This window comes from Meleagris gallopavo, chromosome 5 (genome assembly GCF_000146605.3).
Source record: "Meleagris gallopavo isolate NT-WF06-2002-E0010 breed Aviagen turkey brand Nicholas breeding stock chromosome 5, Turkey_5.1, whole genome shotgun sequence".
NCBI lineage: Eukaryota > Metazoa > Chordata > Aves > Galliformes > Phasianidae > Meleagris > Meleagris gallopavo.
In genome coordinates, this window is record NC_015015.2 from 5,761,885 (window position 1) to 5,788,125 (window position 26,241).

A 26,241-nucleotide genomic window follows, 5' to 3' on the forward strand; every position below is an offset into this window, starting at 1 on the left:
ACCTTAATGATTCTATAGTTCTCCCACTGTCAAGAGGTTCATTTCATCACTATGGAGTCCCGCTGATTACTGTGCAGCGAAGAATGCTTCTGTCCCCTAAATGGCAACGAAGTTAACAGATGTAATTAAAAAGTTTTCAGCTGCTAATGAGCAATTAATGAGCTGCTAACGTTTGACTACATTGTGTTGATGTAAATCTCAAAGCGTTCTGGTTGAGAATGGGAAAACAGAACAAGAACTGTAGTGCTTGGTCCTTAATTTGTCAGAGCCTATAATTTAAATTCACAAGTGATTTGCAGAACATGTCTTCCTCCTTTTCCCTTTTTCGGTGCTGGCTTAATCTCACCTTTGCTTTCTCCCTGATTCCCTTCAGACACGTTTGCTATTTGGATCATCGCCTCACAGTTGTGAGGGTAATACTTATGCCCTTTCTCCTTCCTGTACTAATACAGAATTGCACAGCTTCCATGACACAGCTGCTAAGTAGAATAAGCAAGGGGATTGCAGGTGGTGTGAGAATATTCTTTCTGTCACAAGCTGTCGTGTTTCAGCAACGATGTTAACCTTTTGCTGCTCTTCCCCCCTGCTGACAACATGATCTCGGAAGTACAGAATCTGTCTCTCTGCTTTTTTCCTTTTTTTTTTTTTGCTTTTAGAAGCTAATGCTTTTTTACTTTTTGTTTGTTTTTATGTGGACACAAGGAGCAGCATAAGAGATGTCACCAGCTTCTAGGTGATCGTCCCCCTCTACTCAGCTCTTCTAAGGCCCTATTTGGAGTACTGCGTCCAAGCCTGGCGGCCTCAGTACAGGAAGGATGTGGAGCTCTTGGAGCGGGTCCAGAGGAGGGCACTGAGATGATCAGAGGGCTGGAGCACCTCTCCTATGAGGAAAGGTTGAGGGAACTGGGCTTGTTTGGCTTGGAGAAGAGAAGAATCTGGGGAGACGTCATTGCAGCCTTCCAGTATTTGAAGGGAGCTTATAAAGAGGAGGGGGAATGGCTGTTTACAAGGGTGGATAGTGATAGGACAAGGGGGAATGGTTTTAAACTGAGACAGGGAAGGTTTAGGTTAGATATTTGGAGGAATTTTTTCACACAGAGGATGGTGATACACTGGAACAGGTTGCCCAAGGAGGTTGTGGATGCCCCATCCCTGGAGGCATTCAAGGCCAGGCTGGATGTGGCTCTGGGCAGCCTGGTCTGGTGGTTGGCGATGCTGCACATAGCAGGGGAGTTGAAACTAGATGATCATTGTGGTCCTTTTCAACCCAGGCCATTGTATGATGATTCTATGATTCTTTTTTACTTCAGATTCTAGTTTCAATTACTAAGCAAAATACAACTTTCAGTCCTGCAAAATAATAATAATAAAAACATAGACATAATAGAAATAATAATAAAAACACAGACAGTCCGAGAATGCCTAGGCAATACCAATGTTCATAAATCCATGGGACCTATGGGATGCATTCACAGGTGCTGAGGGAGCTGGCAGAGGTGATTGCTGAACCATTCTCTATCATCTTTGAGAGGTCTTGGAGATTGGGGGAGGTGCCTGAAGACTGGAGAATAGCCAATGTCACTCTGATCTTCTTAAAGGGCAAGAAGGAAGATCCAGGTAATTACAGGCCAGTCAGCCTCACCTCTATCCCTGGAAAGGTGATGAAACAGTTTGTGCTGGATGCCATCTCCAGACAATTGGAAGAAAAGGAGGTTATCAGGAGTAGTCATCATGGCTTCACCAGGGAGAGGTCATGCTTGACCAACCTGGTGGCCTTCTATGACGTTTTCACTGGCTGGGTGAATGGAGGGAGAGCAGTGGATGTTGTCTACCTTGATTTCAGCAAGGCATTTGATACTGTCTCCCACGACATCCTTATAACAAAGCTGAGGAAGTGTGGGATAGATGAGTGGACAGTGAGGTGGGTTGAGAACTGGCTGACTGGCAGAGCGCAGAGGGTTGTCGTTGGTGGTGCAGAGTCTGGCTGGAGACCTGTAACTAGAGGTGTTCCTCAGGGGTCGGTGCTGGATCTGGTCTTGTTCAATATCTTCATCGATGACCTTGATGAGGGGATAGTGGCCACCCTCAGCAAGTTTGCTGATGATACGAAGTTGGGAGGATTGGCTGACACACCTGAAGGCTGTGCTGCCATTCAGCAAGACCTGGACAGGCTGGAGAGCTGGGCAGTAAGAAACCAGGTGAGGTTTAACAAAAGCAAGTGTAGCATCTTGTATCTAGGAAGGAATAATTGCATGCACTGGTACAGGTTGGGGGATGACCTGCTGCAGAGGAGCTCTGCAGAGAGGGACCTGGGTGTCCTGGTTGACGGTGAGGGTGACAGAGCACTGGAACAGGCTGCCCAGGGAGGCTGTGGAGTCTCCTTCTCTGGAGATACTCAAGACCCGCCTGGACACCTACTTGTGTGACCTGGTGTAGGGAACCTGCTTTGGGAGGGGGGTTAGACTTGATCTCTGGAGGTCCCTTCCAAGCCCTATGATTCTGGGATTCTGTGACATCCTATTTCAACTGCCAAACACTCTAGACATCATCACGGTGATGATTTCTGCTTCAAATCTCAGCTACGTGGGGAAAGAGCAAAATCTTGTGCTGCTGATGCATGGCTGAGATTGTGGAAATAAAGCTGCAAGTTCCAAGGCACTGATAACAGAGTAGCAAGCTAATAGATTAGCTTCTGGAATCTACTTGTATTATGACTTGTCTGTCGAATGCTAAGATGTCTTGTAGGACTATACTGTACTGAAATACATCATTCAAAATTTCAGCATGCGCTGTATGCGCTGTCTTACTAAAAGGAATTTGTAAGCAAATATGGAAATGCTGCACCATCTTGTACCTAAGATGTACAAATTATGTAGGTAAATTATTCAGTAAATTATCGTTTAACTTTCATGCATTTAGTTGTGGCATTGTGCCCAAAGATGTTTTTGCAGAATGTCAAATGTAGTTGTCTTATTTCTAGAAAGATTATTACGGAGGAAAGAAAGTCTTACATACCTGCTTAAGTCACCTTATATTTACTCAAATGTTGTAGCTTATGTTAATCTTGTTTTTATGAATGAAGCTAGAATAATTACAGTGTCTACTTGAGCAGTGGCTCTTGGATTTTCTTGTATGACAGAACTGATTACTGCCCTGCCCTTTCCTTGGTTCAGACTTTTGGTTAAATCCAAGCCAAGAAGATCTTCAGCTGCAGCAATAAAGTTTCCAGCTTTCTTTATTTCTGACTCCCCCATGGTGAACATCACATTAGTCTTCCCCAAAGAAGTGCACAACAATGCTGTGCCTCTAGCTGAACAAACACAATCTGTTCCCTTAAAGAGTGAGAGGAAAAAAACAGGTATCTGAGCCCAGAAGATTGCAATTGATTTCTTGAGGTCAGGGCAGGAATCAAACCTTCACCTAACCTTATTGCTTACTATCAGGGCACCTGCTCTCTCAATCCCAGATAGTTATCATCTCCCACTTCATGGATTATCTCTTAGCTTTCATTGAAAGCTATCACTCTCTGTAGCTTGAAAAGATTTTGAGAAGATGAATGTTGAAATAAAAGTTTAATTACTGTTCAATTAAGTCTGGTAATGACCCCTTCTCAATTTGAACAGGCTGTTTTTAAACATGCATGGCAGATACAGCTCCATCTTTTGTGAACTGACAGGCATGGAGTCAGTGAGTTGGAAGAGATGACCTTTTGAGGTCTGTTTCCAGTTACATTCCTCTTGAAGACTCTTTTTGGCAAATATTTAAAACAACTTTTGAAAAGATTGAGTAATCATGGCAATTGAGTCTTTTTGATATTTTGCATAAGCAAACCAAGGAGGGTTGCGCATCAGGAAAGTGCAAAGAGCAGGGCATCCTTGTCTGGGAGGTTATGGCAGATACAGTTTTTTAAATCCTAAATGTTTATTGACAAATATTTGTTTTCTTTTCATAAGCCTTGTTAAGCAGAGCTTGCAGTATTCTGATGAACAAAAAGAGAGTTGTCACAGAAATTGATGATGACTCTTCTGTTCTCATACTGGAAAATGGAGTTTGTGATGAGGACAATTCTGAGTTGGTTTTGGTTCTGTGATAGAGTGCTTTCTGTTCTAACACTTTTGCCTTTTAATGACATGAGCATGCAAAAAGCACTAAATAATACAGAGAACCTGACATGGTCTTCACTCTACTCACTGTTCCTAGGGATGAGTAGATGAGCTTTGTGTATTTCTTCCACTTTATAGTTTTGCAGACTTGGAAGAATGTGGGAATGCAGGCTACAATACTCTTCCAACATCTTTGTTTAATTTGCAAAATGCTCATGATCATCTGATTTAAAAAAAAAATAAAAAAAAAAAAAAAAAAAAGGCTAGCTCTTGATTGCTTGATATTCTATATGTTGGCAGTTGAGTAGGAAATGACAGATGACTGATCAGTAAGGAAGGTTTCCCTGATGTGCAATGAGCTAATTATGTTGGCTACCTTCATATTGACTCTCCATTCAAACAGTGCATAGAAAGAATAATGATGTGGGATCTACTCAGGAAGCAATGAAATTGGTGCAAGTTTTTATTATAGCAACTATGCTTCTACATCAATAAAGGGTCTGTTCTGACCATGCTTATATTTTACAGATCACCTTATTTGTACTGGGAAAGTGTCTCTATTTTATGGCTTTCCTCAGTACTCATTCTTTTCCCAACTCTTGCATTCCTCAGCACACATACTGTCAGATCCACACCGATCTAGAGATAGTAAGTTGCATTTTAGTTTTGACTCTCAACTTCACCTTCCCTGTGTGAGAGTTTTTAGACTGGCAATGCTGTCCTCAGCTCACTGGTAGGAATGGAAGAATGGTTGTGGAGCACAAAGCTGGCTTTTCTCAGAAGCTCTAATTTAGGGGGAGGCATATGAACCAAGAGGCCCCTAGTACAGTTGAGTTTCCTTCTGTAGAAACTCTTTGTGGGCAGGGATAGCTGCTTAGATTTTTACTCAGCAGCTTTACTGTGAGCTTTTGTGAAGTGTTCTTGGGCTCCCTCATGTACATCCTGCATATCAAGCTGGAAGGTTTTTGCTAGGGTGGGCTTTAATGAAATGCTGACAGTGGGTACCAACCGGGAGGAGGAGATTTGGATTAGGATGTTCTGTAGAACAGAGAATGATTGGAAGCAATATATATTTTTATTTTTTTTTCCCTGAAAGAAAGCCATTTATTTCTTATGGTATTCCCCCTGAGAAATGAGGAATCCATTCAGGGAATTATAAATAAGACTGAGCAGCCTATAAAATGCATTACTTAAGGAGAAATCAGAAATGAATGTGACTTAAGCACTTTGCTTAGCTGGTGCTTGGAAGTACTATATATATAGCATATAGAGATGTGCACTTATGAATGCAAACAGGCATATTAAAAAACAAAATAAAAACACTGAGCCAAATGGCTAGTATAAGTGGGCAACTAGAGGAGACCAAAAATATTGCAGGCTCAAAAGGAGAAGAAAAATACAGAAAGCAGAGCTGAAAGACAAAAGGAAAGTTGCAGAAAAGGTTATGGTAAATAATAAGAAATTTATAAGCAAGAAAAGGTCAATGGAGAAGAAGGCTAGGCTTCTTTGATAGCAGCAGTAATTTATTGACCAAAGAAAGCAGAGTGCTAAGAAATTAAATGAATTCTGTAGCAGTGCTTGCAAAGGAGAACCAGGGTGAGATGCCAGAACCAGTCATAAATTTTCCCAGAGTGCAGAGCAGTAGTGGATAAAATAGGTGTTGTGCCAAAATAGGTGCTCTAAAAATTAGCGTCTTATCCAGAGAGCTAGCTAGATTGCATGGCTGAAGGTTGCAAGTCTGATGTAGATACATCAGAGCTGTGCCTGGCACTGCTAAGGGAACTTCTGTCTTCCATTTACCTTCTCCTGTTCTCATTCAAAAGATGATTTATTTTCTCATTAAATAATCTTGTATCATGTACATCAGTACTATCAGAAAACTGATCAAATGGTATGCTACATATTATCCTTGTTAGATTTTTTTATCTTTATCTTTATATGCATATTTATGCTTTTATACATATGTATGTCTATATATATTGTATGTATATATATGCATAATGTACATATATAAAAGTGGAAAAAATTGTACGCATGCGGGCTAAACCCAGGATTTTAATAGCAGTAGTATGAGAAATCTTAGCTCAAACACCCTGAGAATGTTGGTTCTCATTGCCTATTACTTTCTTAGGTAATACAAACTTCTCTCTTCAGTGAATGAAATGTGACCTTATGCTGGGAAACTGAACTTGATGGCAGGGTGATGGGAACTTGGTACTCTGTCTTGCTGATGCTCAACAGCTTATTTTTAAAGTTGAAGCTTAAACTTTTGACCCTTGCAATGTAAAGAACTATGTTCCTGCCAGTCATCTGGAGTTGACAAGGCTGGTGCAAGGCTAGGGATGCCACTGGAAATGAATCATGTACGTGAGAAATTGTATTACCCTCTGGGTTTGGCTGTTTTCAATGACTATATTAACTGAAGGGAGACTGTAGGAGTTTACAGTGTATCCTCTGTGTCCATTGATATAGGATGACTCTCACAGTAATAGATCTCCTCCTTGAAATAAGAGGAACAGAGTTTGTCCTTACTTTTAAAACGGATTTTTTTCTAATGGATTTCTTGTTTCACACAGGTTGTATTTAATAATTACTAAATAGTTGCAGCAGAGGAGGATTAGGAAGCAGTTTTTCCTTTGGTGGCACTTCCGTGTTTGGCAAATTGTCTTCCCTCCCTATTTTTCTTTTCTTGTTTGGATTTTCTCATCTCTCTTTGTTTTCTTTCTGTCCTTTTTGGCCTGTTCTCTTCCCCTGCCCCTTATCGGTTCTGTTAACTGGAACATATGGAGAGCTACTTTTAATCAGTGAAGAATTGATAAGTAAAATGCAGGCTGCTCTCTGCAAAATCAGAGAGATGCATATTTGCATGTGCTATGAAGGAGAGTTGCTGGGAAGTCTGTGAATGCTATTTCAGTCACTTAAATAAATGCAGCTTTGTGTACAGCTAGAAAATGGCTTGAATTTCCTTCTGGCCACTGGGAAGGGGTGTGTGGGGGGGGAGTGTTCCAGTGTTTCTTCCCCCAAGAGCAGCTGAAAGACCGTATTATTTAACATTTCAACTTTCTCATCACAGCTGCTTAGTAGCTCTTATCCAAAATAGCATCAATCAAATATATTATTTTCAGCAAGGAAAGATTTAGTCCATCTCCAGTTTCTGAGCTCAGAGCTTCAATTTAGTTTTGACAGCACTGATTGGGAAGCTGCTGCCCACACTGTGTACTCATGTCGGTCACCCACTCAGTTCATTCTCTGACCTGACAAGGTTGGAGCTCTGCTGTGTGCCTGTGTTACCAGAGCACTGCTGGTTTTCATTCCAAGCAGCTGGACTGAAGAGCAAACCATGCTTGGAGAAGGAATACACTGTTTTGTTCCAGTGCAAAAGTTGTTGCCTCACTCACGTCCCTAAGGAAGTTATTGGGTGCTAATTAACTCAAAAAAAAGTTTAATATATGGGTCAACTGAAATAAAAACCTGAGAGGATGGCTCACATCTCACTTGAAATTAGAATATAAGGGACTTGAGGGAGTTGACCTGTAAGAAGGAAGATGTGTCTTCAACACCAGACTAAGTACATCCTACCATAATACCAACTTCTCTTCCTTAGAAAAACTGCTTATCCACTTGCAGGCTCTTAACTTTTCATGTTAAGCTGTGATGGTGTTGGGCAGCGTCAGCATATGATATTGCTAATGTGTTGCCAGATTTTTTCACAGGCTGCCGCATGCAGTAATGAATAGAATAATCCCTCTACCTGTTTAATCCTTACAGCACTTTTGTGAGACTTAATTATTTACCCCTGATGCATTGCAATAATTTTTTCAGATTCAGGTGTTGAGAATATCAGTCGATAATTTCCTTCACTTTTGTTAGAATCTAAATAATATTTTTTTTCAGTGAAGGCATCACAGAAGTGTTAAACATATTACTGTGTAATGACGGAAACATTCTTTAAGGTTAATCCTATATTTGAATTCATCAGTGATGATACTACTTATGTAGTAAGGAACTTCAAAGCAAGTCCATTTATCTCTAGAATTGTCATTTTAATGACAGTAAGCAGAAGAGCAGAGAGGGAATATTTAGGAGAAATCCCAGCTTGGGACTGCATATCCAATAAGTCTTTTAAAGCTAGTGATAACTACTTTTGCTTAATGGTGCCAGAAAAGAAAATTGAGATACTGATTAACGATTTGGCAGGGTTCTACTAAGTATTGCATGGTGCTGGAATTTGCTCTGTGTGCCAGCTCCTTTTGAATCTGCTTAATGAACAAGCTTTGATTAATGAACAGGGTTATTTTATTAATATAATAAGTGGATCCTTCGCCTCTATCCCCTTTTTCTTCAGCATTGCTCGTCTTAGTTCCCTGGGTGGCATGTTGTGTGCCAATAGCATTGAGTGAGGACAGCAGAAAACTTGTTCAGAAGGGTATTACTAGGTTGATGTGAATTCGCTGTGAGCAGAATTGAAGAAGAATATTATTGAGCAAAATTTGAGCAATGCAGCGTCCTTCTGACAGTGGTTTTCAGTTCTGTATAAGGATGTAAAAGAAGTATGCCTGCTGGGAATTGAACTGAGATTAGTGTGTGCTCATCTTCTCAACACAACTGCAGCAAAAAATGCATCATCACTATCTATATAATAAGTCTAAATATGGATATAACAATTCTGATGGGCACTGAATAATGTGTCAGAATAACTGAAATCCTCAGCAATAGTGCTGAATTTGGATGGCCTAATTTTCACTAAAATTTTACAGTTGATATTTCTTTTCAACTAGATCTGCTTAGAGAGATGCATCTACATTGGTATTAGGCATGTGATTATTATTTTTTTTTAAATAGGTTTTCCACTACCCTAAGCAACTCTGAGAACATCAGTTGAACTGGGGAGCTTTCTTCAACTACGATTTGTACTAATCATGCTACTTATACTGAAAGAATGTGAATACACAGCTGGTTGGGTGGCTTCCTAGTTGTACATAGTATGCTTCAATCTGTTCCACTGTTGTTTTAAAGGAAGCAATGTAAGAATTGTACAAGAGAGAAATAATGTGGTGTGCATCCCTCATAACATCATAATGATACCTAAGGGTTGTTGTATGTTGCTTTCCACCATCTTTGCAGGATTTTCTTGGCAGACTATCCCACGTGATAACCAATACCAGTATGCTTAGGAGGCACCGTTTGATTAATGAACACTGATTTTGAGTTATTCATTAGATTTCTTCCCTTTGAGACTGTCCTAATTATCTAAATGAACAGGCTCTCCTATCAGTACACAGACAGATTGTGATATTTTAAAAACAAAAATAGGATGAAAAGGATGCTAATCATGTTCAAATAACTATTGAAAGGATGGCAGACTGTTCAGGATGTTATACTTTTGGGACACTTTGTTCCACATAGCTCTTCTATTTCACATGGCTTATACAAAAGATCAGTTAAACATGGTGTGGAGTTTGATGTATGTGAGTCATGTCCTAGAAGGGCTTTTGCAATCGTCAGTTGGAACTGAGAGCAAAGCATTCATTGCCTTGCTCTTCATTAGACTGAGGAAGTTAATCGTCTTTTAATGACTTATCTCTTTGGTTTTATCTCTATTTGGGACTGGAAGATAGACAAGATATTTTTGAGGTGTTACCCACCACCTTTCTACCATTAATGCTGCAAAAACAGTACAGTATTTGCTGTACCAAACACGGTTAGAAGAAGAGCAGGTAACTGCTCTCATTTCAGCTTTTCTTCAAGCAATTGCATTGAGGTACAGAATGTATACTGTGGAAAAACTTTAACAGTTTCAAGAACAATGAGGAGACAGGGGAGTGAGCCAGGAGGCAGTCCCAATTAACCTAAAGTTCTCCATTAAAAATAATATTTAAAAAAGCCCTGTGAAACTGGCTTCAATCTGGAGTAGCAATATCCAATAAATGGAGAAATGCATCACTGCTTCCAAATATGCTTTAATAAGCTTCCAATAATCTGGAGAGAAGGCTAGTGCTGAAATGTGGGGGTTAGGGGGGTTGGGGAGGATGGGCAGCATCAACATCAACGTGCTGTTTGAATCCCACCAGAGAGATGTAACCCTGTTCAGCTCCTGATAAAAAAAAAAACACTTCCATTTCCATAGCCATTCTCAGGCTTCACTGAGTGGTCAGTGATGTGTCTTTGTGGTCTGAAAAATTAGGAAATGGAATACCTTTCATACCTTACCGGTGTTCAAACTGCTTGTACAGTCTGTATTTTTTATTTAGTTCATTGGTTTCCTGCTTTGAGAAACATATCTCAATATTTAAAAAAAGACTTTTTTTTCCCACTCTATTTCTTTTTTTTGCTTAGGTATGTCTACCTCATTCTAGACTATGGAAAATACAAAACAGCAGGTACAGTATGCTTACCTGCATCAAAAGAATCATGAGAGAAACAGAATGATAGAATCATAGAATGGTTTGGGTTGGAAAGGATCTCTAAGATCATCTAGTTCTAACCCCCTGCTATAGGCAGGGACACCTCTCATTAGACCAGGTTGCTCAAAGCCCCATGCAAATAGTCCAGGCATGTTTATCAGAATTTGATGTCTTGCCTATAATGTTTTTTGGGGTTATCAAAATGAGAAGTATTTAATTGATGTTTCCTTACCTTGTTGTTCCATCAGTTCTTCAGGGCTGAGCAGGAGCCCTTTTGCAGCTTCCCTAGATGTTGAATCATTATCACAATAATAACACTAATTATGTGTTGCTGATGGCAGCCCTTGGTGACCAGGGTAAGTATCAGGAAGTCTGTACAGTCTGGCTTCAGTTTTCTGGGTCTCTCCAAGACATGCTTGAAAACGACATGATAATGAACTGAATTGCTCCTTTCCTCTCTGTCTAGTTTGACTTTTGATCATTACAACTAAGAGTGAAAGGAAACTGTCATGTTAATTTGGAAAGGCAGAAATACTATAGATGAAGAATGGTACATCTCTCTGGAGTTTCTTTTTAAAAAGACATACTAAAAACCTTATTTTTTTAATGTTTTTTTTTAAATTACTTCACTAACAACCTCCAGAATCTTATGAAATAATAGATAAATAAATGTTTGAATGGGTCATTGAATTAATTTCCTCTTAACCCCGTGGTCCCTGATACTGTAGATCATTCTGACTACTTGAGAAAGGACTGAATGAGATGGCAAAGACTCCAGGAACTTAAGAACTGAAGATTCTCCTCAGCGATCCTACCACTATGCTAAGTAATCATGATGGATGCTCACCACCATCACTTTACGCTGTAACAGATCCATTATCCTCAAGTATTAGGTCTTATTGAGAAACCTGACTACATTTTACTTTAATTTTCCTCTGATGCAGTACTTTGCCAATGAAAGTCAGATCGTTAGTTGGGTTTAAGGACCAGCAGCTTCTCTCCTAAGGCCAGAAATAAATCTTTTTCACTTGCTCTTCTGCAATTTGGCTGTCTCTGAACAGTTTGAATATATTCAATGAATGCTGGCAATGGATTGATCATCCAGTTTATATTTTGATTCTGGAGGTTGTTAGTGAAGTAATTAAAAAAGACCAGTACACTAAGAAATTATTCCAGTATTCCATTGTTAATATGGCAGATATACAAGTAAAAATTAATGGCAGCAGCTTTCTACTGTTAATGTTAATACACGATAATTAAATTAATGGCTCCAACATCTATATTTCTTTGAGTTCTAATTATTGCCCAAAGCATAGAAGCTTAAGAACAGGAAGTTTATTTTCCCTGTCTGCACTCAGTCCTCAACATGTGTATCAGATCAAATTTATCTTACTAAATAAGCAAAGATGCAAGAGTGTTTTGAAGGGCTTAATGTTGAACATGAATCCCTCAAGCTTAGGCTGTCTGTTAAATGGCTCTGCTAACTGCTGTAGTCTTCAAAACTAAAGAGTTGTCTCAGAGATACTCATAGTACTCAGTAAACAAAAAACAAAGTTTAGAATGTTAGAGATGAATTAGGTACTGTGAAAAGTCTTAACAAGTCTTAAAACTTAAATAAGATTTTCCCTGAAACTGCACTTGAATGGTTTCTTTGAAAGGCTGTTTAAGAAATCTCTTTGTGGATTGTGTGTGGATTGCATTTTCCAGCAATCCTAGCCTTTGCATTCAGTAATATGAATTAGCTGTACCTTGCAGCCTCTCTCACCATACATTGGTTTGTAGAGGGCACAAAGTGGAATAGCCTGTGAGCTTCAGCGGCCTATGGATAATTGTGTCTTTGTGGGTGAATGTCCAAAATTGAGCTTTTGACATACCAAGCTCTAGTCAACTACAACTAGTTATGGATTGATTGTCAACTTTGATAACACCTGAACTAAAACAGATTTTTGATGTGGTCTCATGATGGAGAAATGAGACCGAGACAGTAGTCAGAGGCTGGCTGTGTGCTGTGCTTCTGAACCTCAGCTGTTGGATGTCTGGGGACCCAGAAAAATGAAGACAGTGACTGGAGGAAAAGCACCTAGAACACGTGGTGGGGCTTAATGATGGAGGATGCTTAGGGACTTCTGCTGGTGAAATCCCAGTAACTGTGAAGTGATGCATGGTGTGAGCCAGTGTGTCTTTCTACCTGACTTTGCTGGTCCTGCAGAAGTGAAATGAGGAATGTAATGCTGCAGGAGGAGAAATATGGAGAATATGAGTGAGTGTTAAACAGTAAAGTGGAATAAAACTGATCTCAATGGCTCTTTAATAAATCCCAAAACCCTCATTGGCAATGGATTGCCACATTCTGTGCACCTTTGACAGCAATGCCTAGGCTTGTGGGTTCTTAAGGTTGCGTGAAATGCATAGTAGGGCTCTTAGTGTAAGGGGAAAAAAAATCACATTGCCTGCTTCATGCGTGTGTCATAGGGAAAGCTGAGAGTGGAGTCCATTAGAAGTTTGAACGTACTGGGTTATTCTGTTGTGATGTTGCTAAAAAGCTGTTTGGTTGCTTGGTTTAGAAGTTGTCAACACCATAAGCTAGCTCCAAGTCTGCATCAATAGCTGCATAAATTAGGCTCTGATCTAGCTACGTAGAGATTGCAAAGGCTACTGAGTGGAGAGTTTCATTATGTATACTGGTCTACAGAAATCCTGATTCATATGCAGTTAGCAGTGAAGCAAAACCAGGTTTTCTTAATTAGATTCAGTGTTAAGATTTAGCTTTACATTTCTTGAAAGACAAGAGGAATATGTGCCAAAACAAAAATTTAGTTGCTGTAGGAAAAAAAAGTCAGGGTTGCATGACTTAAAAAAAAATAATAATAATGTTAGCCATAGATGGTCTGATTTCCTTCTGATCTCCTCATACGTGGTTCTGAGAACAGCTGTAAGGAAATAGATAAAAACCCCCGTCACTCTCACTTTTAGTTACCAGTGCATTTAAAATAACTACAAGATAAAGGCATTTGGATGGCATGGCAATGATAGTCATACTGACATCTGCCTGATCAGAACCTGCAGTAGATACTGCAGGCTTGATTTGGTAAGCAGACCATGAATTCTCTTAAACACTATATTGACTTAAAATACATACTACTGCAAATAGGATGAGGCTAGGATTATTACCACCACCACTTTATAAAATGCATCATGGACTGTCACAGCTGTCTTTGGACTTCATTTTTCTACATCATTAAAGTTACAGAAGCTGAAAAATCTTAATTTATTTAGAAATTGAGATAAATTGAATATAAATGCTACATCAGCAAAATAAAGTACCTTTTAAGGTTCTGAATAGAGACACAGAATTTCGTGATGCATCTTTATTTCATTAATGCTTTGTGTTACTGATGTTGTCATTAGCAGCAAATGCCCAAAAGCTGCTTAGGTCAAGGGATGCTCTGAGCAGTTTAAATATCCTTAGATTTCTTTAAAAAAAAAAGACAAAAAAAAAAGCTTTTATTGTTTCTCCAACACTAAATAACCATGCTGACATGATGAAAGAACCAAAGCAGACTTACTATTTGTAATAGCTTTCCATTACTATTTGTAATAGCTTTCCATTATTGCTGTCAGTGTATTCTTCCATGTAGCTATCAGGATGAGAGGTGGCCTTAAGTTGCACCACAGGAGGTTTGTGCTTGATATTAAGAACTACATCTTCTCAGAAAGAGTGGTGTTGCAGTAGCACAGGCTGCCCAGGGAGGTGGAGGAGACACTGTCCTCAGGGCTGTTTCAGAACCTTGGAGATGTAGCACTGAGGGACATGGTCAGTGGGCATGGTGAGAGGTGGGCTGGGGTCAGACGCAGTGATTCCAGTGCCCAACCACTCTTCCAGAAAAGTTCTATTTCCCAGTGTCCAACCTGAATCTCCCCTGATGCAGCTTGAGGCCATTCCCTCTAGCCCTATCACTAGAATGAGCTACGAAAACAAATTTGGTCAGATTTACATAATATCAGTCGTTTGTAGACCGACAGATGAGCTGAAAAACACTGTGGGAGCTGATTCTCTTTTGCTGAGCTTCTTTGATAAAACTGCATATGAAAATGTTAGAATTAATAATTTGAAAAAAAAATGTAATGAAAATTGATATCTTATTTTGTTATGGATTGAAATAGTCAAAGGAAGACTTGAAAACTGATGGTCTCTTATCCAGGGTGGGAAATGCATTTCCAAGCCAGCTGTGCTGAAGTACACTCAAAGAATATTTCTTGTAAGTATGATAAAAATAGAGATTGACTGAAGTGGCAAAATTACAGGCTTCTAAATAGGTAGATCTCAATGGTCCGCAGAGAGATGAGCTGTGAAAGAAATAGTGGTAAAGAGGAGCGTTTGCTCAAAGATGCACAGCAAGGAAACTGTCAGCTGCTCTGTCTTCAGGAATCTCATGCCCTGAGTCTCTGGAGGGTGGCTGAACTCTTTAAAGGACTTGATTCTGCACACAGATAGCAACCACAGAGAGATATTGCAGTCATCTGAATGCAGCCTGATGCCTGCTCTGAGCAAGTTTGCCACTGATGTTGTGGCAAACTGGTGACTCATCTGCACTCCATGTGATGATGCACCTGACTGTCACATTGCCTGAGCGTTTCCATTCTGCACTAGCGTTCTTTATATGCCTTCATCCAGCAGTTGAATTCTTGAGTTTTGAATTCCCTAGGCATCCCAGTGATGACTCATGATACTATGGTGTGCATTCTTTTTATATAACTTCATTTCTAGAATTTAGTTGGATACAGTATGTCATTAGGAGCCAAAAAAATAAAAAATAAAAAATGCCCCCATCTCAAAAAAAGAAAGAAAACCACACCACTCAACTACAACAAAAAGCAACAGTTTCTTTTGCATCAAACTTGTTTTAAAAAAAAAAAATAGAAAACATGAAATGACTTCTGCCATTGCTGCTTGTTCTCTCAAGGCAACCTTGTTTTATGTGTGAATTATTGAGTCAGCAGTAACTTTCATTCAATATCTGCCACTTATTTACAGGAAATAAAGTATTCAAAGTGCCGTGAGTGAAGAAAACATGATTTACTTCTTTAGGGAAAGGAAGGAATTCAGTGGACTCTAAGATAGCACATTGAAACTAGCTTATTTTTATTTTTCCTTGTTAAGCTATAAAGTAAAAAAAAAAAAAAAAAAAGTGACCATTGCACCTGTAGATTGCAGTTAGCAGATCTGAATTTGTATAAGGCTTATGAGATTTGAATAGGAAGCTAACATATGTTGTCACATATGGTTAACACTGTTGTAAAGAAGAATGGCCTCAAGTTGTACTAGGGGAGGGTCAGGTTGGATATTAGGAAAATTTTCTTCTCCGAGTGAGACACTGGCACAGGCTGCCCAGGGAGATGTTGGAGTCACTGCCCTTGGAGGTGTTCCAGAGCTGCATAGATGTGGCACTAAGAGCTGTGGTTAATGGGCACAGTGGTGGATGCTTGGACTGGATGATCTTGGTGGTCTTTTCCAACTTTAATGATTCTGTGATGGCGTTATTCTGTGAAATCAAATAGAGTTGATGTTTGTGGTCATGAGTGATTTGATCCAGCACTGCTGTAACCAAAAGCACATCTTCCATGGTTGGCCAGTGCTTGAGCAGAGCTTCAAAGCATTCTTGTAGGCACCGCTTCCATGTGATCCTGACTGATAAAATGAAAATAAAATACTGAAATAAAATCCTCTTAAGGAAGTATGAGTTTGAACTGAGTACTCTCACAGCCCAACGATGTTTGCTTTCTGATTATGATTGCTGGCACTGAAGAAGGATGTGCGGATGTAGAAAGAGGAGTTGCTTGCTTGTGGCAAAGAAATGTTTCTGTGATGTGTAATGATACATAACTGAGCCAGCACAATGTATTCACTTTCAGGAAGCATAATTGATCTTCCTTCTTGAATACTGTGAAGCAGCTTAAAGTTTACAGTTGTTTCTGGGGACTTACTGAGTTCTTGGGTTGGCTGTTTGCAGTAGACGGATGCAACTGTTGGAGAAGCTGAGAGCTGCTACCTAATTGCTCTGACTGCATTAGAAAAATTCATCACTACTTTTGAACAAACTGCTTTTGGAGAAGAAGCTGCTTATCGTGTCTGTGCAACAGCACAGTGTTAAGATTAATCAGTAGTGAAATACACTGTTAAATAAAACCAATTAGAACCCATTAAAATATCATTTCACAAGGAAAATCCTATTGGCATTTAAGTGACAATTGGTTTCTTTCTGAAGTGAAGCATTATTCAGAAGGAATAGAATTTTTTTGGACAATATTTTAAAGCCTTCAGCCCATGTACACACACAGCATTTACCTGTATTGGGATGGATGAGATGTATAGTTATACCTACTGACCCATTCAACTTTTCTGCTACATTTGCAGTTAGATGCAAAATGAGAGATCTGGCATAGAGGGATGTCTTGCTAAGAACGGTACGTGCTACATTAAGACAGGTTTGGGAACCTTGGCTCACATGCATGGGCTGCTCTTTGTGCGAGTGTGAATGGATTTGGTATTGAATCTGGGAGAAGGTGATGTCTTCAGATGGTGGAACATGTGATTTGGTACGCTTGTGTTATGACCTAAAATTCAAACTTGTCACAAATGCTAGAAAATCTCATAGTTTTAAGGGGAGTGCCTCTAGTGTGATAAAAGGCTAAATGTTCTTGTCTGTCTTCTCAACAACATACTATAGAGAAGCTTTAATTGAATTACAGAATGGCTTAGGTTGGAGGGAACCTCAAACATCATCTAGTTTCTGCCTGTGGGCAGGGTTGCCAGACACTAGGTCAGGCTGCCCAAGAACCAACCAGCCTGGCCCTGAATGCCTCCAGGGATGGGGCATCTGCACTTTCTCTTTACAGCCTGTTTGAGTGCCTCACCATCCTCTGAGCGAAGACTTTCTTCCTAACATCTAATCTAAACCACCTCTCTTTCACTTCAGATTCATTCTCCCTTGTTCTATCACTATCTACCTGCTTAAAAAGTAGGTCCCTTTTCCTTCAGCTGCAGACAATGTATTGTTTGTTTTCTACTCTCTCTTCATGAGAAAAACAATAGCAAATTTGTCACAGTGAATGCTCTACTAATTCCAGATGTTATGTCGCTGAATGTTTTTAGGTCAATGGCAATTGTCTCAAGATGAGTTAACTCCAATATCCTCAGTTGTTCCTGTGATTTTTCTGGAGAATACCATGAGTATTACGCTCACTGGAAATCAGGGCAGTTCTGACCTTAGGCTATAACATTTAGTGAGTGGTTGTGATCAATGGTTCTGTATAAGGGTGGGGGCCGGTCACAAGCGGTGTCCCTCAGGGATTGGTCTTGGGACTGGTGCTCTTCAACATCTCCATCAATGACACAGACACTGGCATCGAGTGCACCTTCAGCAGGCCTGCAGATGACACCAAGCTGAGTGTTGTGGTTGATACGTCGGAAGGAAGGGAAACCATCCAGAGGGACCTGGACAGGCTGGAGAAGTGGGGCCGTGAGAACCTGATATGGTTCAACAAAGCCACGTGCAGGGTGCTGCGCTTGGATAGGGCCATCCCAGGTATTCACACAAACTGGGGGAAGATCTTCTTGAGAGCAGCCCAGCGGAGAAGGACTTGGGGGTCCTGGTGGACGAGAAGCTGGGCATGAGCCAGCAGTGTGCACTTGCAGCCCGGAAGGCCAGCTGTCTTCTGGGCTGCATTAAAAAAGGGGTGGCCAGCAGGGAGAGGGAGGTGATCGTCCCCCTCTACTCAGCTCTTGTGAGGCCCCATCTGCAGTGCTGCGTCCAGGCCTGGGGCCCCCAGTACAGGAAGGATGTGGAGCTCTTGGAGCGGGTCCAGAGGAGGCCGACTAAGATGATCAGAGGGCTGGAGCACTTCTCCTATGAGGAAAGGTTGAGGGAACTGGGCTTGTTTGGCTTGCAAAAGAGAAGGATCTGGGGAGACCTCATTGCGGCCTCCCAGTACTTGAAGGGAGCATATAAACAGGAAGGGGAATGGCTGTTGATGAGGGGAGACAGTGAGAGGACAGGGAGGAAGGGCTTTAAACTAAGATGAGAATTTTAGGAGGAAGCTTTTTCACTTGGAGAGTGGTGACACACTGGAGCAGGCTGTGGATGCCCCATCCCTGGAGGCATTCAAGGCCAGGCTGTATGTGGCTCTGAGCTGCCTGGTCTGGTGGTTGGCGATGCTGCACACAGCAGGGGAGTTGAAACTAGATGATCATTGTGGTCCTTTTCAGCCCAGGCCATTCTATGATTCTATGATAAGATGGTGGACTTGATTACCATGATAACTGATATGTATTAACTTCTGTCTTTTTCTTAACAAACCACAAACAAAGAGGAATAGCTGTTCTGCCACCTTTTCATGCAGTCATGCATGACATACTTATATCTATGAATTTCCATCTATGTTCAGATAGATATATGGGCACATTAAGAATAATTTTGGAGATATCACTAAAAAAATCCAAAAAATAATTCCACTTTCCTAGAGTTAATAGGCATGTCTGCAACACTTGAAAGCAAAATACAAGCTATAAAAATAGTTTTATAGACTTATAATAGATCAGTACATTTTGGAATTAAAGGATAGTTGCAGCAGGAAATACTCCAATTGTCAGTGACCACAGTTTGTTATCTCTGTTGTAGCTGTAATTTCCTAAAATATTGGCTAATGATTTGATGTATTAACTTCACAACACCAGGTTGTTTGTAGACTTCTTTACCCAAATAATTAGGAAATGATGAGGTTTTTTTACCCAAGATGTTTGAGACTGATGAAGTACAAAAAGAAAAATACGTCCCTCAGTATCAGAGGACTTGAAAACTAATGAAGATGAAATAAAAAATACAGAAAGGATAATATACTGAAAGTGAAGCATGACAGAAAACCCACAGTGATTCATGTAGCCATGAAAGAAATATACTGACTGTCAGAATCCAAGGTCCTTTAGGAAAAAAAATGTAGTATGAAATAGATCAATAACTAGCAAGGAAGTCTGCAATTGCTTTCTAACTTTGTGTAGTCTACCTGACTCTTCCATACAGGAATCTAGGAAGAAAATTCATTTTCATTAGTCTGAAAAACCTGCTTCAAAGGTTCTTTGACATTTTACTCATTTCCTCTAGAGAGTGTATATTGGATCACTGCATTATTTTTTGGAACGTAGAATGGTCAATGACAATATTGAGGTGATTCTGGCTCACAATTGCTTTTCACCATTGGGTTTCAGAGAAATGAGTGTGAGGTTTGCACTCGTAGGACCTTTTGATTCTAAGAGAAAATCCTAATGAAGAACACAGTAAGTTGTTGATGTAGTATGAGCAAACAGTCTGATGTTCCCTATGCTTAACTTTATGACTAGGTAGCAGAGGGTGTTTTGAGAGGAAGGTGAAACATTTGAAAAGCAAAGGTGAAAAATGAATTTTCCATTGATAACTTTTTCCTTCTCCTATTTCTCACTGGGATTTGAGCACAAGTTGTCTATTAACATCAGTAGACCTGGGCACCTAGGGGTGCCTCCTGTTTTTCTTCAGTAGTTAATGGGTTAAGAAGTGCAGCAATCATTTTTTACAATTGTGATCAAAGCAAAAACCCTAGAGATCCTGACATTAATAAGACTAATTAAAGTAACTTTAGCTAAAATTATAGTTACAAAATCTTTACTAAAATCTTAGATTTGTATGAATATGTATATGCATGCAGACCTCACTAATGGTTACTTTCTGTGTTTTTACCAATTTATAAGTGCCTTGTGTGCTTGTTCTAAGATTATCACAGAAATTTGTACTTGCATGTAAAAATCTCCCTGGGAATTACTTGTCTGCTTTTTAGGGCTGGGGGGACAGAATATACAGAAGACGAGAGGAAAAGAAGAACTGACAGGCAATTATACTGAAATTTGTATTTGTACAGCCTAATCCAGCTAAATTTAGGGAGTGGGGGAGACCACCTTTCTATACCTGATGGGTACAGTTACACTGAAAGCATCTGTCGCTTACTCAGATGATTTTCAAGTACGCCGTGTTTACAGTGATATTTTTGTGCAGCTGACCAAGTTGCTATGGCTCTGCCAAAGAACTTATACAGCAGTGTTTGTTCCTCACCACCTGCTGCTTTATGAGCAGCAAGACAGAGAGCTGGTACATGGATGAGGAGCATGAATGCCCTGAAAGGACAATGGCTAAGGAAGGAAAGCAAAAATTATGTGAATCACGTACTGTATATGTAATTAGTAACCTGCAGGTTGGATTGGGAAAATACATTGCAAAGCTGGATGAAAAATACAAGCGGTATTACTTTTAAATTAACTTATTCAATCCACATTTCTATATAGAACTCACTAAGTTAAGGCAAAAAATGCTAGGGTTTTGAATATATAATTTCAGAATATTTACATTTGCAGATCACTGGGCTTCTCCAAATATTTATAATTATTTTTCCTTTGGAAAAAAAAAAAAGATATGCTCTCATTACAAGACAGATGTTCATGGTTGTTCATTAGTCTATAGTTCATAGCCATCTAGCATAATCCTGCCTGTTGCCTTGTTTGGAATTACGGCTGCTGCTTTAATGGGTGCAGAGTAGCACTGGTTTTCTAAGTGAAGAACATGCAGGTACGCAGCATCTCAAGCTCTCTTCCTCAGTCCCATCTGCTTCTGTCAAGAGCTCTACTAAAATGCAGCTTGAGCACCTGAAATCCAGCAAAGCACTATTGTGCTTGTGGTGGAAAACAGTTATCAAACCTGAATTTATAGAAACTTGAGCAAAATGGACAAGTGTCTTCAGACAGCACTTATGTACAAGGACATAAAACCTAAACTTGTGCTCTAAGCCATGTTTATCTGTGCACTCTGTGTAAATATCTTCTTTGCTAAGGGCTAGGTCACTCATCAGCATAGGTGGATTCCAGAGTTGCAAGAAGCCTAATAGCTCAGGGGATTGAAGTGCTACCTAATGGAGCTCAGTTTATTGCATTTTTAAATGAGCATATATTTCTCGATTATTTTCTTCTTCTTCAAAAAGTATAAAATGTCAAACTTTATGGAGTAGAATTAAGTTCTTCAGTAAGGAAGAACAGCATTAATATTGGAGTTGAGTTGCTATGTTTTTAAGGTGATGTAATATAATTACCTTTAGTACAAATATAGACAGATATGCATCACTTGACATGTTGAAGCCACCATGCTTACCTAAGTAATCCAATCTTTACTTGTCTCAAAGTGTTTCTGCAGTCAGGCTGGGCTAAGTCTACTAAAACAGTAGCTTTGAAGGCTTGCACCAGGTTGGGGAGAAACAATAACTTAGTGTCGAATGTGAGGAAAATCTGTAATAGCAGAAATATGGTTTTAACACACTTGTGCTCAACACTGTTGAAGATTCTGTAGCAGGCTGTGTAGTTGAAAGGATGCCAATGGGGAGATGTTAAAGAAGTATGGAAGAGGATAAAGGTCATTATAGTTCTATTAGGAAGGTTTTGGTAAAGGAAGGTACAGGATGGCAAACACAAAATGGAAAACTTACTTCCTCAAATTCTGCATATTGCATATTGTGGTTCTCGACCATGTAGTCTGCAATCAAATCCAATTTTGATGGGCTTCCTGTTGCTGCCTACAGTGCTCTGCCAGCTTGTAATTAAAGATAATTATATGCTGAGTTTGTGACCTGCGAAACCTGTTCTTGCTGTTAAAATCTGTCAGAATCAACCTGAAATTAAGAAACGACAATAAGAAAGTCTTGCACCATGAAATGCTAAAGTTCATTAGTATGAAAATATAAAGATCAAGGAAAAGACAGGAAAGCTGTCGGAGGATTTAACTACTTAATATGGAATATTACACGATGTCGTCTTCCTTATGGGAATGAGTAAATTAAAGAATACCACGAGGGTATTAATTTGCATTTCTTAGATATGTACCACTTTCTGAAGTTATTCACTTTAAAAAAACTTTCCATTATAAAATATTGATTAAAAACTTAACATTTAGACACGTCAACCTCCCAATCTAATGAAAAGAATTAGCTCAAGGATTATTTTATAATTTTTTTTAATGTAAGATATGATTTAATATACTGTAGAGAGTAGCCATATAAAAAGTCATGGTTTGTCCTAGATTAATAATAAATCTCAGTAAAAAAGCTCTAATAATGTATTGAATGAGTTAGTCATTGTTGAAATGTGTTCTGTTATGCGTAAAAGTCACCATCCAGGATGGTCTCTACATTACAAATTGCATGCTGATATTTCTTTTATGCTTTAGAAAAGGTAAATAAACCCTTCTATTACTTCCTAGCTATACATTGAACAAAGTTAAATACTAATATACAGCAGCATACTTCAGTTTCCTTATTTTGACAACAGGCTCACGTTTCAGGGAGTCATACACATGCAAAAAAGTCAGTAGTGATGGCTAGTTAGGTGTAAGCCTGATAGTTTGAAAAGGGACACAAGGACTGTGGTGTTTCATTCTAAGGCTCCAATAGCATGGTAGCTGATCCTTATGCTCCAAAAGCCTCAGCTCACTTTTTCTGTTACTTTTAAAAACAAAAATGAAAAAAAAAAACCAACAAAAAAAAACAACAAAAAAGACTTCCATTATACTTTCATCACAGACCAAATACAAGCCTGAAATGTAAGAAGAAATCTGTCAGATTTTATTTGTAGGCAATGTGCTCGTCGACCATTAGAATTTGGGCTTGTTTCTGTTTTTGTTTTTTTGAGAGCAACAACAGAAAAGCAATTTACCTGTGAGCATTTTTCTTACTTTCCTTAATTTAATTTTCCCATTTAAGTAATCTGCAATAGGGCAGATTGCTTCTGCTGGGTACGTTGGCTACAAAAACAAACATGTAAATAAATAAATAGCTAAGATAGATAGTCTCTCAGCTACTTATTTCAAAAGATGAAACAGCATGCTGCCTTGAATTCAGAGGGATCTGCCCCCTGAGAGTGTCAGAATACAACCTTATAGAGCTGTAACTGCCAGAGAAGTGCTTGGTTTTTGTTGGTGTTGATCTTTTTAGTGAAGTCAGTGCTGAAAAGTGAGTATTAACACAAACTCAGGTGAAAATATAGGAGCAGATGGTTGTGAATTCATAGTGGTATTTTATGCTTAACCTGTGCAGAAGCTGAAACATGTCTTTAAGCAGAGCTTCAGGAAGCTCTCACCATCAGTGGAGTGAGCAATATGTTGTCACCTTTGAAATACTGTCTGAAAATACTCAGTCTTCTTGTCTGGTAGAGTGGCTTAGGCACCCAACTCAAGTGCCATTAGAGTATAGGTTGGATGGGGTGCTGGGCAGCCTGGTCTAGTACCAGATCTGGAGGTTGGTGGCCCTGCCTGTGGCAGGGAGTTGGAACTTGATGATCATTGGAGTCCCTTCCAACTGAAGCCATTCTATGATAGTGTTTTATATCATGGTAGGTATTGTTGTTTGATGTGTTATTTTTCTCAGCTTAGGCAAGAATGTAGACAAAGTTTTCCTAGTGAGTTACACTGCAAAATGCTTTTTCTATATGTTATTAATGAAATGCAAGCGTGCTTAGGCCATCAGTCTACCTTATGCAGAGTTCAAATAAATGACCTTTTTTTTTTTTAAAAATTACTGGGATTAAAGAATGGGATTTGAAAGCTCACATGTGTATGCCATCTTGCATGCTGTGCTTTAATGAGATCCCTGTGAAACAGCCTGGTTGTAATGGAAAAAATCATATCCATTCTCTTACCTTCCAGCTTCTAGAATACATGCTAGAAGTATGGGCCACTGCAAGAACTCATCTTGCTTGAAAGAAGTGCAGCAATCATCCAGATATAAGGTGAATGCTTAGAGCTTTTATTTTAGCTATGTACCCTTACACAGTCCTTTGTGTCATTCTTTTACTCTGCTATAGCTTCACAGATTAATATGGGCCTATTTTCCTTTCGCTAGAAAACTAGGTTAGAGAGTAGAGATGGGAAAGAAAAAAGCACGTGTAGAGATGATAGTGCTGTGGTCCTGGATTACTCTGCAGGGATTCAGCCTTCAAAATTACATAGCATTTTTAACAGCTTTTGTATTTAATATGAACATAACTTTACATTCTACTCATTCTAAAGAACTGGGGGCGGTATTGGAAGCCTGTTGAAACCTCTTCCCTTCCCTTTTTTAGTTGCAAGGTGAGCCAAAAAGATGAAGAGTTTAAGGATTACAGCTTTAGCTTGTGGACCGTGCTGAAATAGATTAATTGAATCAAAGTATAACTGACTAGATTTCCAGAGTGAAATATGATAGAAAGTAGACTTGATCAGATTCTAAATGATAAAATGGTGCATTTCACAATATGTAAAAATGACAAGAAAAAGTCAACAGAACATGAAGTCTTCCACTACCGTGGAATCCTAGTTTGTTGGTTTGTTTCATTTAAAGGTGGAGAAGAACTTGTAAGATAACAAATTAGAGCTACAATAACTTTGTATTGAAATTCAGAAGTGCTGCAGTAAATGTGGGGGGAAAAATAAAAAAGAATTTTGGAGCATTATTTTCTCTCAGTACCATTTAAACTCATATGTGCTCAATTTTTGTACGCTTGGGGTGTTGGATCTTTTTGTACTACTTGGGGCCAATCTCAGGGACCTTTTGGGTTAACTGCCTTGGCACAATGGCAAGCGACTGCTGGACTGGGAAACAAATTGAACACAGCATCAATGCTTTTGAGCAGTTAAAACAAACAAACAAACAAAAATTTAATAGAAAAGGTTTTCAAAATATTTGAAAAGTGCCTTCTTTCTCCCTCTCCTTTTTTGGTGGCGTTGGAGAATTCTATGAAAGATTCTTAAGCTATGTCAACAAAGTTGATTGAAACTAAAAGATAGTGACTTTATGATTAACAAAGTGTCCAACTTAATTATAATAGCACATTTTAATATTGCTAATATTTGTGAAGTAGATATCTAATCAATATATGGACTGGCTTTAATTTGAAACTTTTAGATTAGTAAAGAAAACTAGAAGTTGGAGTGTTATGAAGCCTTTTAGGTCATAAGAGTTTTCACAAGCTCAGTATCTCAGTTTGGAGCTGAAATTTTCACTGTCTGTTTCACTTTTCACTGTAGATAAGATCACAGATGGCTACAGAGAAGTACAGATGCTGTTTTCCTACTGTGGTTCCCTGCAAGTGAGGTAGGCATATGTAGTGACTTAATATCTGAATTTTTTCAGATAAGCAGAACAGAAATTTCCCTGTCATACTTGACTGATGCTTTATGCTGTTCATTACAATGTGTTTTTATGGACTGGTTTAAGTTTTAGATTATTAATGGTATGTGCATTAAATTTATATATATACAGCTAATACATGAAATTAATTTAATGTTGTGGTAGTCTGACAAAACAGCTTCAGACTTTATGTTTAAGAAGATTGTTCCACTATAGTGTAGAATCTAAAGAATTTTTAACTATGAAATTATAACATAATATTAGTGTGACAGTCTCGCTGTTGAAGTAATGTAGTTGTTTTCCCTGAGTTCCCATTATTTCTGTATTAATGACATTTTGATACAATCTTGATAGTATAATTGTAATGCATGTCATATCTAATAAAATTTGAGTTGTATCTGAGTAATATATAATATCTATATATTAGCTTCCCAAAAGCTAGATTTTTAATAGGGTATAACAGAAAACAGTTTGAAATATTAGGAAATTCTCATTCTTCCACCGAGGAA

At 39.0% G+C, this 26,241-nt stretch overlaps 1 long non-coding RNA gene across 1 annotated transcript in view; it reads left to right on the forward strand.

The window, feature by feature from the left end:
* LOC109367994 overlaps positions 1-26,241 on the forward strand; it is a 44,219-nt gene that overhangs the window by 10,401 nt on the left and 7,577 nt on the right. Inside the window, exons 2-3 of the long non-coding RNA XR_004160020.1 lie at positions 24,271-24,353; positions 25,630-25,696. This is a non-coding gene — a long non-coding RNA (uncharacterized LOC109367994). The remainder of the gene's footprint in view (positions 1-24,270; positions 24,354-25,629; positions 25,697-26,241) is intronic.